This window comes from Gallus gallus, chromosome 1 (assembly GCF_016699485.2).
Source record: "Gallus gallus isolate bGalGal1 chromosome 1, bGalGal1.mat.broiler.GRCg7b, whole genome shotgun sequence".
NCBI classification, from domain to species: Eukaryota; Metazoa; Chordata; class Aves; order Galliformes; family Phasianidae; genus Gallus; species Gallus gallus.
The window spans coordinates 130,328,836-130,340,670 of NC_052532.1; the positions used below are offsets into that span (position 1 = coordinate 130,328,836).

General features: G+C 42.5%; 1 long non-coding RNA gene across 2 annotated transcripts; it reads left to right on the forward strand.

Moving 5' to 3' along the window:
• Window positions 1-13: 13 nt before the first annotated feature.
• LOC121109394 lies at window positions 14-7,590 on the forward strand. 2 transcript variants are annotated; one of them, XR_005845641.2, is made up of 4 exons: window positions 14-1,424; window positions 2,639-3,224; window positions 4,341-4,405; window positions 4,492-7,590. It is a non-coding gene; the product is annotated as an uncharacterized LOC121109394 (long non-coding RNA). The 2 variants fall into 2 exon arrangements; XR_005845639.2 differs by having other exon boundaries at window positions 14-778.
• Window positions 7,591-11,835: the final 4,245 nt, after the last annotated feature.

Consider the following 11,835-nt stretch of genomic DNA (forward strand, 5'->3'; position numbering starts at 1 on the left):
GGCTTCCCCGCCCGCCCCCGTCTCCCGTAGCGACCGCGACAGCTGGCGGCCCGGGGAGGCGGGGAGATTTGTGCGGAGAAAGCCGTGGTTTACAGGAGGCCGTACCGTCATTCCGAGGCGTTTCCTCCCGGGTTTCACGGCCCAGAATGTCCCGAGGTGGAAGGGACCCACAAGGATCACCGACTCCAACCCCTGGACCCACACAGGACCACCCAAAATTCAAACCTTGTGTCTTCTAGCAATGTCCAAACGCTCCTTGAACTCCAGCACTTTGCCGTACCCACTGCCCCGGGCAGCCTGTTCCATGCCCACCGCCCTCTGGTCTGGTGAGGAGCCTTTCCCTAACTCCCAACCTGTCCGTCCCCAGACAGCTCCATACCACAGAGACGAGAAAGTTCATGAGACAAAGAGAGGGAGAAATCTTACCAACTGCCATCGTGATCAAAGTAAACTTGACTGAGGGAAAACTTTAGAGCCCTTTCATGTAAAATAGAAGATGTGTCTCCTGCTGTAGGAGCAGAAGATAAGAGGAGATGCTCTGGAAAAGCAGCAGGGAAGTGTTGCCTGAGCTCAGGGTGCCCAGGCCAGCAGAAAGGAGGAAGCAGACCCACAGGCCAGAAGTGGCTGCTAACACGGGGTGACAGATGCCCTTTTGGTGGTAGCTGTACCGCCAAACCTTGTGCTCAGCAGGCTTGAGGCCTGCCCTGAGCTTTGGGTGCTACAGCCATCTGCGTGCACCAGCGATACTGACAGCACCACAAGTCCCTGCCATCTTCTGGTAAGCAGGTTCCCCTTCTGTACAGCTGCTTAAAGATCTGTAATTGCTTTTAGACAGAAGAAATAATAGTATTTGATGCCTTTTTGTGAAAAGCTGGAACACCATTTAATTAATCTACATAAAAACTAAAACTAGATTACCAGAAGGTTACTGCAAAAACTAAAACTAGATTACCAGAAGGTTACTGCCTCACATCAATAGATTTTCTGTCATAATGGAGGACTTCATATTCCCTGTGTGTAGAGACCACTTCACTGTGCTGAGAAGCAGCTGGCTCTGCAATGGAAAGACCTCATCACTGATGTCAGTACCATTTCAAAAGGTTTTTAAATGCAAAAGAAGAAAATAACTCCTGCGTTTGCCTTGCATTTTGCTGTAATGTAAGTTACAGATGGGATTTACCATCCTATCATGACCAATATGCTTGTCTTGCAAAATCACCAGTCCCACAAGAAATCAGGGTTTTATATGGCTACAGCAGATCGGGACAGGCCTTAGGTTTTATCTCCAAACCTCCAGGCTGTTTCCTGACACCGAAGCACCAGAGTATTTCTTCCAGACCAATTTAATATGACTTATGAGCACATGACTTCTTCAGAAATTGCAAAGGCCCGGCTCGGTTCTTCGTTCTCCATTCATACGCCAGGTAGACTCAACCCTCTTGGCCTGTGAGATTTGATTACAATCGTAGCCTGAAGTGTAGTAATATAAGATTGCAATAACACTGTAGTCACTACCAAACATTATTATACTTACTTTAATTTCAACAAACTGCTGTAATTAGTGACTTCCCTCCTGGGGGTGTTATGAAATATACCTAATTACACTATAACATGGAGCTTTCTGCTCCCCAGCTAGCAGTTTCTAGGTAACTGAAAAATAAGGCATTTTCATTGTAGAGGTTACATCATAAAAGATTTGGTGCAACAGCTTGGCATTTCCATGCCTTTTGTGCTGGCTTCTGTCCCTGCACAGCTTTACAGCGCTGAGATCCCAACTTCCTCCCCTTCTTTGTTCTGACACTCCCATGCATCACCTCAAGGTGCAGGGAGGGAGCTTATTCTCAGCAAACACTGGAACCTGGAAGCCTTCCCAGGCCTTAAACAGGTAGTGAAGGAAGTGAAAGCTCACAGCACGCACATCTGCACTCCTCATAACACCGGGCAGGGTCTGGCTCTCTGTGCTGCTGGCAGCTCACCGCAATGTGCAGAGCCAAACTTGCGCAATCTCATTGTGTTCTGTGTGCACGTCTCAAAGCTCTTGGAATCATATCATTGTGAAAAATCTGCAGCATGTCTTGTTTAAAGCAGCTCTTTAATCCTGCTGGTCATAGTGAAGTTGAAAACTTCACCTGTAAGACATGAAAATTAGGAAGACTCTGAAGACAAAAAGACTTCAATACTACTGCTCCCTGAAATCTCAGCTCATGTTTTCCCTACCAGGAAGCAATACAAATTCCAAACCTGAGATACTGGCAGCTTACCTAGTCTGTGTTTTGAAAAGGATTCCTAGTTAAGATGGGATTTGCCCATACTCATGTGAAATTGCAAATTATGGGTGAGAGAAATAACACATGACAGCGGCAATTCCTTATGTTGTATTGAGAATAAAGGTAGAGAAGGATGCTTTACTGCTGGGCTCACTCTCTGAGGCTGAGCTTTGATACGTGTTTATGACAGAAGCGTTCCCAGAAAAGGTCCCTTGCCTCCAGCTGCTTATCTGAGTCCCCAACCACCTATACACACGTTTGTACAGCTATGTGGCAAACTGCACCGGGTAACAGCTGAACATGAAAAGCTATCATTTCAATCAGACATCTGCGCATTTGAGTCTAAACAGACACTTTTTTTTTTTTTACAGAAGCAGATGATAAATACACTGAATAATCTCCTACAGCGACTGTCACACATTCTGAGATCATGCTGGGCCTTTTGCAGATCTTCCATTGCCAGATACTCCTGCCAGAAGGAATGCCAACAGAATTTGGTCTGGACTTGAGACCAAGATGGACAAATAATATGGCTAATTTTGCAATAAAATGTACTAGAGTCTATTTCACACTGTTACTACTGAATTTGGGCTAACTTCCTCCTTTTTGTTCAAGCAGTGTGCTTGAAAAGCATTTTTTTTTCCAGCATATTCTTGCATATTGAATTCAATCCTGGTCATTAGCAGCTTTGTTCCATCACAGTACCATTGGACATCAAGGGTATGTCCTTTTCATAGCTGACTTCAGCAAAGAGTCTGGCAGCCATGATATACATCTCTAACACCGGGGTTAGTGAATCAGGAGCAACAGCCCAGTGCAGCTGTGTCACAGCTCACTGTGAACTGACACACTGCAACAAGGACAAGCACAAACAGGAAAACCAAACAGTTCATATCTGCAAACTTTTTTTTGTTCCAAAAAGCCTCCTTGGTGTTCCCAACCTCAGATAATTTCCTGGTAAGGAATTACACCATACCCACAACCCTTTTTCTGTTGCTGGTGTTTGGGACAAAAATGAGTGGAGTTACATGCGGACAGGGAGTAAACTATTTAACATCCCTCTTAAAAGGATTCACAGAACTACAAGTCCTTTCTGAAGTTGTTTTACTGAAGATCTAAACAGGCAAAAATTTCAGAAAGGCATAAATTAAATACTGATGGCCAAATGAATGAAAGAAATATTTGAAAGTAGACCATGATTTAAATTAGCCAATACATCTGAAGCATGTATCCTGGTATTAGGACAGCATAACATATGACACAAGACCCACATTATCCTGAATTTTGCTGCAAACTGTCTCTGTGACAGAAAGTCTTGCAGCTGAAAGGGGTTGCAGTTTACTGAAGGGCTGCTAATGTTCTGACTGCACTTACTCAAACAGAGCAAATTAAGTTTTCAGCTGTAAAGCACGTTCTTATTTTGCAATGATCATTTCATAGATCTTACACAAGAGCCTTGATCCTAGATCCTTCTTTGTGATAGGAAGAGAGCTGCCACAACCTGAGTGTTGCTTAACAATACACTTTGCCAGAGAAGCTTGTGTTCCACCTGAACACCGAGCTGGGGCAGGCAGGACTCTCCAATTTGATGTCAGATGCAAATGCGATGAAACGACAATAAAATTTATGGAGAGTATCTTTGTGGCTTATTTTTAATTGGACAGCAATTCAGGTAACAAGTTAGAGTGCTGACTCAGCAAGGCACGTATGCACATGCCACATGGTTAAAATGAAGATGACCTTTAACCACTACTGAAGCACAGTCCAGCAGCCCTTACTTTCTTCCTTAAGCTGCAATTAACAGGACTTTTTTATTGCTCTAGGCACTCCAGTTCCCTTTGCATCCTAGTTAAAACTGGCAGGAACACTTGCCAACATGCATCTCCAGTTACTTTACCTCTAATCTTTGTCTTCTTACACCTAATGTTAGGGGTGCTCTGCAGAGTGCTGTTCCACATATAGGTTTCTGGAAAGTTTCACTCTGCTGCAGTCCTAATAATAGAAGAGGAAGACCAGAAATACACTGAGTAAAGGTTACTTGCTCTAATCATTTGATACCTTTTTGTCTTTCAGCTTAGAAGAGAAGTTGAATGGAGGGTCCCTCTTTACAAGGAGCTATGTGGAGAAGACAAGGAGCAGTGGGTACCAGTTGCACTGAGAGAGGTTTCTCCTAAATCCAATATTGATAGTGATTTTTTTTTTTTTTTTTTTTTTTTTTTTACAGTGAGAACTATCAGACTTCCTCCAGATGTGGCAGAGTCCCCATGACTGTAGTTTTTTAAGGTGTGATTGGACAGGGTGCTTGACAATCACATCTAGGTTTCCTATTCCCACAAAAAGTTGGGCCTGGCAATCTTTTGTGATCCATTGCAACCTGAATTGTACCACTATTCTGTGAGGTTATCCTTTTTAGTGCCTAAGTAGCTTTTTAATTGCAGGGCAGAGGTTCTATTTGTGTAGGGAGGGATGGCTGAAGCCTGGCGTACACACTGTCCTCATAACTTGGAGGTGTGACAGACTACCAAAAGCAATTGGTCAGAGGTAGCAATGTGTTAATTTGTTGTTGCATAATTCATCAAAATTTGTTTATCTGAAGTCTTATTTTATGTTGTTGTACAGCCTATTGATGTTCTTCCAGGTCCAAGCAGTTAATTTTACAGGGTGGCTTTATCTATGGTGCCAGCCTGCCACGCACATTGTCTTTGTGGGTGAGAACAGTGGCTGGTTGATGTTCCCAAGGAGACTGGTGAAAAGTGAGGTCTCCAACAGAAATGGACAAGACATCACTTATTTGCAACCATGGTGAAACCCTGGCAAAATATACTCAAAGGCTATGACTGTGCTGGACTCTTCCTACACTTACTTTAGGGAATTACACAGGATCTGAATCCCTGAACAATCCCCACATGCTGTAAGGGATCAGGTCAACATTCATAGAACTTCAGCAGCATCATTTTAATATTCAAGCATTGACTGTAAAAAACCTCCTGCTGTTAAAGTCAACAAATAAAGGATTACATCTTTTTCTTTTTTGCCTTTTCTTCCCTTTCTGTCTGTCAGCAGAATATATAATAAATATTCCAGCCACTGTTATTGAGAATACTGCTACGTCACCGTAAGGCTCTGAGGAATAAATTAGTTATACTGTTGATAGCACAAAGTAGCAAGGGATTCTGCAGAGACAACAGGTGGAAAAAATATAACATTTAGTATTAATTGGCAGAGTTAAAATTCTAAAGCTTGGTTGCATATTAGGAAGGTTTGTTGTATTAAGTTTGGTTTTCAAATAATGTAATTTACACCAAAGGAGCAAAGAAGTCCATCACAGAAACTAATACCTTAAAATAGTCAAAATGGGAAAAACTGGGGTGGCATGAAATGTATGTTCTTGTGGAAAATTGATTCAGTCACCAGAGACAGGTACACATTAGACTAATCTGGCGTAGAGAGGCATTCCTAAAAGTTCCAATAGGTAGAAAAATAGAGTTTAATATTCAAAGGTGAAATCCCCATTTCTGTGAGCCTACACAGGGATAATGCACACTCTGTGTAGCCTACATACAGTTTAGGCTGACAGATCTTGACTTAAAGGTCAGAAGAAGAGAAGCACGGTCATGATGCACAGCTGGCTGACGAGCAAGGGAAAATGGAAGACGTCTGAGTTACTGCAAATGGCGGACTCTCCTCATTAACCTATGGGCTGTTTTACAGAATTTATGCCTCTCCATTACTATGCATTCAGAAGTCATTCAAACTGTAGTAGCCTCTGTAAAAATTTGTAAGTAAGACAGGCATCAGGACAAGGCCAAATCAAGAAAAGAATGACCAGTCCATTAAGGATGGCTGTCTTGGGGACTTGTACTTTACTCCATTTCAGATGTATTTCAGTGAGATCTACGTCCCCAGCAAAACAGTCTACTGTTTGTCTCTGTTTTTAATCAAATGAGGAAAAACCTCTCGCTGCTGTGTGTCTTTGAGAAGTTGCATGTTTTCAGTGCATGTGAACTATTTAAAAGCCCCTTTCTTTTGAATATTGCCGTACTCACTGGTGTTCTCCTCTACCATATAAACTAGAGCTGTGGGCAGCTTTCCTCAGCCCCAGGTCTTCTAGTTAGATAGGCACGTCTCTCTGAGTTTGCCACCCAAAGCAACCTCCTTATAATAAAGCCAAAAGAGAAAAACTTTGGAATGGCAATTCATATCCTCAGGTAGGCACCTTTTTTTGGGTAGCCAATCTGACCCATCTCAACTGCTCGGATTTTTTTTGTTGAATATGAAAGTAAACCTAGTGTGAGGAATGCAGACCTAGACATTGAAGCTTCAGCTGTCTAAAGCCGACCTTCTAAAATTGTTTTAGGTGAATCATGCTTTTTATGCAGAACTGTTTATCATCCGTTGTTTCTAGCAGTATCCTATATGTTACAGGCACTATACATAAACAGAACTACAGTTGTCCGTGCCTGAAAGGGCTTGCATCTGAAAAACAGCAAATCACACACACACTAAAGAGGTGCTTGGCATAGCAACAGAGCTTCAAACAGTTGGCGAAATTATAGTCACTTGTTAATTATGAAGGATTTATAGAGATTAATATGCTGAGTAAATAAGCTTGTCTCATACCTTGAAACAAATCCACTGAAAGTCTAATTTAGGCATAAGAAGAGTTTGAACAGTCTTGTAAGATAAGGTGAACACAATGTTAATTTTCTGGATTAATTAAATTGCTCTGTGATCAATTTGGTACATCACCTATTGAAGAAGATCTTTAAATTTTAAAGGAATTTACTTTCAAGTTCCTCCCTCTATTTCACAGCTATTCACGCACCAAAGGACTAAACAACATTGTAGAAAACAACAAGCAAGTAATTAGAATGTGTCAAGAAAACAGCCAGCTCTCACAAATGAAAAAGAAGTGCACGAGAGAAAGGCTTTGAACCCTGGAATGTGAGTGCAACCAAACTTAAACACAAACAAAACGAAATGTGTATTCCATAAGGTGCAGCTGCAGTTGTTGAGGTGCCCATGCACCTCTCCCTGGTGTGGAAGAGCACTGGCATACCTTCTGCTGAAGGGCTGCTGGCGACTGCTGACTGCCTGCTCAGTGCGACTCAGGCTGCAGAATGTGACAGATGAGGAGAGAAGCCATGGGAACCAGCCCAGCACCTCCACAGAATATCTGGGCTGTCCCAGTGCATCCCACTGTCCTGCTGAGGCCATACCAGCTACTCAGATGAGGAGGATGTCCTGTGCGAAAGCATGGTTCTGTAATCACATAGACAATTTCAGTTTTCTGCTGCCACGTTTGCTTCCCTTTATCTTGGTATCCCTGGTATCTTTGCACCAGTTTCCTCTGGCAGCAATGGTTCTGCTTCTCCCTGCTGCCATAACTCAGGCACTGAGTCAATCTTAGTTTCTTTTGCCCGAGGGACTTTGAACCCTGAAAGGGGAAGTCAGTAATGACTGCTTCTGTTCTTCAAGGGGATAAGACCCACAAAAACAGGGAAATGGAACATTATTCTTCTGCTAACGTTAAGAAAATGGTTTTCCTCAGCTTCATGAATCACTGCAAGAAGATGCTGAAGGCTTTATTTCCCAGTACTCACTGCTATTCCTTCTTGCACTGGTGTTGCTGGTTCCTTATTTCTCTACATGAAAATGCATGGGAAGATCAATGACCACGTGTAATTAGCCTACAACAAAAGTATCGCTGCAAGACGTTTGCTCTGCTGAGCATTTGGAATTCCTGCTAAATTAAAAACTCTTCTCAGCCTTATCCTGGCAGTGGGACATTTGGGCCAGCATAGGCCTGACAGTAAGGTAGGACGCATTAGAATAAACTACTGTATATGTGTATACTGTATAGTACCTCTGTAAGCATGGGTTTTCCTCACTTGTATCACATTGCTGCATGACTTTGACAGTGCCTTGGGCTTAATGCCACTAGAGGTCATGCAATGTACTTACTATCTAAGCTGCTTTTGAAAAAATGCTCTAATACTCCACATTTGCTAGATGTATTTGCAGACACTGCTTTGGCCTGCTGGATGTCCCTGCTTTGCATGCATGTACCAACCATGCCACAGGAAATCACCCTACTTTCGCTATTGCCCATTTATCGTGAATAGCACAAAATGGGGGAAGGATAAAGAACTAGGAATATGCAAATAATATTCACATGGAAAGCAGTCTTTATAGAATGAAATATGCTATCCGTTAGAATAAGAAATAGACAGGGAAATACAATCCAGTGTCATATGAAACCCTCTGTTAACAGTAGCAGAAGTAGTGACCTGACTATAATGCTGATTCTGCTAATATATCTGCCTTGGGTTTTTCCTACCTTTGTGATACAGCTTGAGATTGTATTGACTGCATCTTGAAGCAGCTGACAATTGCTCCCTGTGTTTTGATTTCAAGCTTTTTGGAGTCTTTCTGCTCTTTGCCTTTGGCCAGCAGCCTAACAATCAACCAAATAAACACCCCCTTCAATAGCATCCCCATCCAGCTCCTTCTCAGACAGGAATGGTTTAGGGGAGATGTCAGACTTCACATTCTGTCACAACATGGCCCAGACCCACTGTAGTGATCAATCTGGTAGATGCAGAGCTGATGTGAGAGGGATCAACTGTTGGAGCCAACACGTTTTTCCATGGAGCTTCCCACTGCCACTAAGCAGGGCATTAAAACTTGCTCAATGGCACTGTCCTCACCAGCCCAAGTATGCTTATTCTTGGGAAAGAAGAACCAGCTATCAGTATTGCCATTATCTGATCTCATTCTGCACTTTTGTCTGAACCTCTCTCAGCAAGGTGGCCTTGGACTCACGTTTCCACCGAGCTGTGGGGAAGTGGCTGCCTACATGGCCTTTCAAAAAACATCTCCAGATTTCCTGCACAATTTGTCAAACACTGTAGAATGAGATCAGTAACAATCAGTTGTTCAGTTTTCACAGTAATCAAAATCTACAACAAAATTGTTCTTACCTCTTGGAGGTAAGGGTCACTCTCTTAAAACTTTGCCAGTCTGGGAAAATCTGGATATAAGCATTGCTACTAAAATTGATGTTGCATTCATAATTTCACCACTAATAATCTCATCTCATTTCTTCATACATTAATAATCTCATCAGTGAGTATAAATATCCGAAGGGACAGTACAAGGAAGACAGAGCCAGGGTTCCCAGTGCCAGGACAGGAGGCCACGGGCACAAACTGGCACACGGGAGCTCTCTCTGAACTCCAGGAGCACTCCTGTGCTGTGCAGGTGACGGAGCAGCAGCACAGGCTGCCCAGAGGCTCTGGGGTCTCCTCCTTGAGGATTTCCAGCAGCTGCCTGGATGTGGCCCTGGGCACCCTGCTCTGGGTGGCCCTGCTGCAACAGGGGCTGGGCCTGAGAGACCCAGAGGGCCCTGCCCACCTCAGCCATCCAGTGATTACTGGCCAGTTAACTCCCATTCTGTCACTCTGTGAGTAATTTATTGTCTGTGTAGAGGATTGTTTGGATTACACAAATTGGTTGTATTAGTATATTGTTAATAATTCAGCACTTTCAGCAGAAGGAGAGCCCAGGGAAATATGACAGGCAAGCTAAGCTTAGCAAACTGCGAGGCTTCCTCCAAACTTGCAAAGCACAAAGCGCAGCATGTTGGAGCCATTTATCACTCAAGCACATTTCTCAGTGGATGTTCAAATATTGGTAGGAAAGCTTGTTTTCCTGTAGAAAAAACAAGAAGTTTTCTGACTTTCTTCCAGAACAAGAGTAAAAACAAACACATTTATGTATAGCTTCCTAAGACAGATATATCCTTTTTGTTCTGTATGTCTAACTATGCCTAACTCATATTTCATACATCTAGGTGCCTAATTCAGACAAAGCTGAGATACTTAGCATAACTTCACATGCAAACATTCATGCTCTAAGCTATGCGGTGCCTACAGGCATAGTGTATTGAGTGTAATCAAGATTTAATCAAACATAATTTTGGCATTCTGATTCTATATCAAGAAAAGAACAGCGGGCTTTTCCAGGAGAGCTTTGTCAAAAGATGTGGTATAGCTGTACAAATCTACTTGTAGAATATAGATAGTTTTTACCAAGCTTGGCTGCCATGACACTGTGCTCATATCTTTCTCAGGCTTTCATCCTTTGCATTTCAGAAGTGAAGAAACCTTCCATAGGCATTGCTTCTAGTAGTGTCCAACTGACAGCAGAGAGCATCCATTTGCATGTTTGCAGCTTTGATGTTCAAATAACTCTTCACAGAGGTAGACAAGATTAATTTTGCATGGGAGGAGGTCCAATTACGGTTCACGTGCCTCAAACAAGGCTCACTTGCTCTTCTCCAGAGCTTTTTTTTTTTAATAATATTATTATTCTGGCACAAGGCAAGCCCTGAGAAATAGAATATTCACTTGTTTAAATATGTATGGGGATGTGGTAGGGAGTGATGAGAATGGACCAGCGATCACTGAGCTGCTTCAAGCAGTTATAACATTGAAAGTGATAAGCATGGTGTGCACCTGCAAAGAATAATGAGCTACCTTCTGCTGATGAATAAGCGGAAACCTGTTTTGTTCCTGGTAGAACACCATTACCTGATCTCATGAACAGCTAAAAGAGAAGAGCAACTTATTGGACATGAGGGAGAAAGCAAAGCCCACTCCTGTGGATAAAATTCCTACTCACTTCCCTCTCAGACATTTTTTAGGTTTATCAAACCTTAAAAGTTGTGAGATGTGACTCTGTAGCAAGGAACAACTCTCACACCTTGCAAATATCACAGAAGAGCTTCCTCTTCTGTGATACACTTTTGTCTGCTAGAAAGGCTAACGTTGATTTCTGCATTTATGCAATGAAAAAATGGAAAAAAATACAGAAGCTGGCAAGAGTTTCATGATGGGTTGTCATTTTGAAAGCAAGGTGATGGGAGGCTTCGGCTTAAAGGGGAGAAAGGAAGGAACATGATAAGGATTGTGTTAGCTGCTGCAAGGTTATTCTGCATGCTAATCAACTTGACACTGCGTTCTGGATTAATGTGGTAGAAAATTTGAGCGTGCAAAGGAAGTTGCACAAAGACATCACATATCAAGGTAGGAATTTGTTTGATTTTCTGGTTTGTTATAAGTGCAAGCAACTGGGAGCATTTCTCTATAAGAATCAGCCCGATGACAGCATGTTAAACCAGAGGAAATCCTAAAATGCTGTTTTCAGCAATACCATGTGCTACCCTAAACAGTTGTACAGTATATAAAAGGTCCGGATAGGGGCAGTTCTTCAGTGTGATCGATGAGGGGTGAACAATGCTACCACCAAAAGCTCAGAGACAGAGGAAGGTGTGAAAACAACACTTGGCATTTGCCTAACATCACATTACACAATTATAGGATCAGGAATAAAGACAAAGGATGTATTATGTGGTAACAATGAATTACATAACAAAGGAAATGATAAAACTGCTGAACAGACTACATGACCGTGCTTCTCATAGTCCGAACTTGTCAATGAGAGAAAACTGGTTGGCAAAAGGAATGGCAGGGGCTGATCCATATCTATAGCCATGGCATTTTGG